A 3,104-nucleotide genomic window follows, 5' to 3' on the forward strand; every position below is an offset into this window, starting at 1 on the left:
CTAAAGACTTTATATAGGTCTGCACTCTAAAAAGGAAAATACTTAGTGCCAAAAATTGGCTAAAACACTTAGAAAGAAGGAAATAAATAAAACAACAGATTTATTAGTTTAATGATTGGCTTAAATTCAAAATTACGTCTCTGGAATTTCTTTATTAGGATAATTTGCTCGACCGTGAAAACATTGTGTGGAAAATTCCTGTAGGTATTTGGACAAAGAAAAGAACAGACACACCAAACTCTGTTTAGATGAAGATGTGAATAGGATGTGGCATTGGGGATGTTGGGAAGAATCATTGAATGATGCTGAACTTGTCTTTCCAACCCGTTGTCAAAATTTTAACATCATTAAATATAATGTGACTCCAATTAATAAAAAACGTAATGTATGACCTCATTCAAACTTAATAATCACAAAATTTGAGGGGAATGTTTGATCGTTCTGCTTTCAAATACACATGTTCATTCAGATTCCTATTCAGCCCAATTTTTGTGACCACATGGACGGTGCAGGTGCAACAGTATATGCGGAAGTGATTTAAAGCCATGTAAACAGAAATCCACAAGTGTGCATTCACTGAATGTGTTTTTGCACTCTCACACCTAAAGAGTACACTTCAAAATGATTGCTCGAACATCTATGCAAGTCAGAGTGGAACATGGAATGGGAAGTATACCCAGACCCATTCAAACTGCAACGATTTGAGTAATCCAGGCAGAAAGCTTCTCCACATGCAGTAAAAGATTTTATTAACTAAAACAAAATAATAGCAAAACTAGATCATCCACAAATGAAGATCAGTGGCAACGACTGACAACCAACAATTGTAACACAAGGGCTTAAATACACTGGGAAAACAAGATAACATGAAACACCTGTGGGGAGGAAAGCAAACAACCAAAACTACAAACTAGAAGATCAAAAGACAGGGGAACACAGATTGAATAGTCAAACACACAAACAACTGCATGTTCTCTAAAGTGTGTGTCCTTTTTGTCGAAGAAAGTTGCAGAAGTAAATCCCTGCCTGGATCTGTCCCTGGGTTATTACCTCAAATAATGCAGCCGGACTAGGAAAATAAATTAAGTTATATATGTTTCTTATCATGGTTCCACTATCATGTCATGTTTTATTCCTGTCTCAAGTGGAGCCGTGGCATTGCCTGATGGTTTCATGTGGGGAGAGACGTTTTTGACCCTTGCGGTCTTCCATACTCTCCTCAAGTCGCGTCATTTCCCTACCCTCCTGTTTCCTAGTTTGTGTTAATTACCTTGCCTATAAAGAGTCCTCATGTTTCGTTGTCCTGTGCACGTTCATTGTAAGCTGTACCTGTATGCTGTGTGTGATACCTGGTCCTCGTCTGAGTTGTTCTAAGTAAGTGTCAGTTCAGTGTTTGTTTTTGTATCTAGTTTTAGTCAGTCAGTGTTTTTGTTTTGTTATAGTTTACCCAGTCTTGTTTTCCCCATTGTGGGTTTTGTTTTGCCTTTTTGTAGTCTTTGTCTGTTTAAATAAATACACGTGTTACCACTACCTCCTCGTCCTGTCTGTACCTGCAATTGGGTTCTCCAGCCATGTCTTCTAGGAAGATCCATGACATCTCCTGTGAACGGTGGCTTAGTGGTTAGCACGTTCGCCTCACACCTCCAGGGTTGGGGATTCGATTCCCGCTTCCGACTTGTGTGTGTGTGTGTGTGTGTGGAGTTTGCATGTTCTCCCCGTGCCTCGGGGGTTTCCTCCGGGTACTCCGGTTTCCTCCCCTGGTCCAAAGACATGCATGGTAGGTTGATTGGCATCTCTGGAAAAATTGTCCGTAGGGTGTGAGTGAATGAGTGAGTGTGTGTGCCCTGCGATGGGTTGGCACTCCATCCAGGGTGTATCCTGCCTTGATGCCCGATGACTCCTGAGATAGGCGCAGGCTCCCCGTGACCCGAGGTAGTTCGGATAAGCGGTAGAAGATGGATGGATGGATGGATGGATGGATGTTCTCCTGTTGCCCAAGTCATACAATGCAGGCGAGAGATGACCACAAACAACCGTTATAACTGTTAATGTTTAATTAAGCACTTGATATTTGAACTTTATCAAAAATATAAAGATAAGTTTCTATAAATTTACGTTTTTAATTACACCCTGAATTCTAACAGAATGTAAAGTACTGACACTCTGAAACAAAGTGACACTGACAAAAGTCTTCCAGTATCAGTTCTGTGTTCAGCAGGAATAGGTAAATAAATCATTTTAAATGTATCAATGTAAAACTGTATCATGTACCAATTTAAAATCCCCAAAACACCCAGTAAGAAATACAAGAGATAAAAGAGAAAATAGGTCATCCAATAAAGGAACAAAATTTACTAGACTGCAGAAGATAGTAATGAAACATCATACATTAATAATGATCTCATTATGAGTTGATTAAATATTGTTTCATTTAATTATCAATCATGCGTGTAATCAGAAAATGTACTTGTATATTATATTATATAGTTTAATTTTATAAGATTGATCCAAAGTTGACAGTGGATTATTAGACTGCTACACAATAAAATTATGATTGTGAATAGATTTTTTAGAAAATTTGGTATCTGCAATGCTACAGTAATTCTAAAGAATATCTCACTGAAATGAATTAAAGAGATAATAAAATCTTTCTTGCACTTGTTCAAATGAACAAATTAAATCAAAAGGATTCTTTGACCCTTGTTGTTTTGTGCTGTTCTGCTTGACAGCAGGCAGAAAGTTCCTCAAGCTCTTGAATCTCTCTGGAGACATCTAAGGAGATAATAACATAATGTTCCATACAGTATGTCATATTTTAGATTAACTTAATTCTGTTGGAATAAACCAGCTAATTAAAAAAAATCTTGACTTAAGATAATATGTTAAAATTATCATTACTCTATATTAACAGGGTGAAGTTATTTCTGACCCAGCAGGGGGGTTTCGCTGGTTTTTGAAAGCAAGTTCTCCACTGAACTTTTTAGTCCAGATTCAAGGCTTTTCAGTATCTCCTCCTATAAATGTGCAAAATAGAAGAAAATAGGTCATAAATATTCATTCAAATATTATGTGCATTCAATATTACTGAGCACGGCAAAATACCT

Source organism: Triplophysa dalaica, chromosome 25 (assembly GCF_015846415.1).
Source record: "Triplophysa dalaica isolate WHDGS20190420 chromosome 25, ASM1584641v1, whole genome shotgun sequence".
NCBI classification, from domain to species: Eukaryota; Metazoa; Chordata; class Actinopteri; order Cypriniformes; family Nemacheilidae; genus Triplophysa; species Triplophysa dalaica.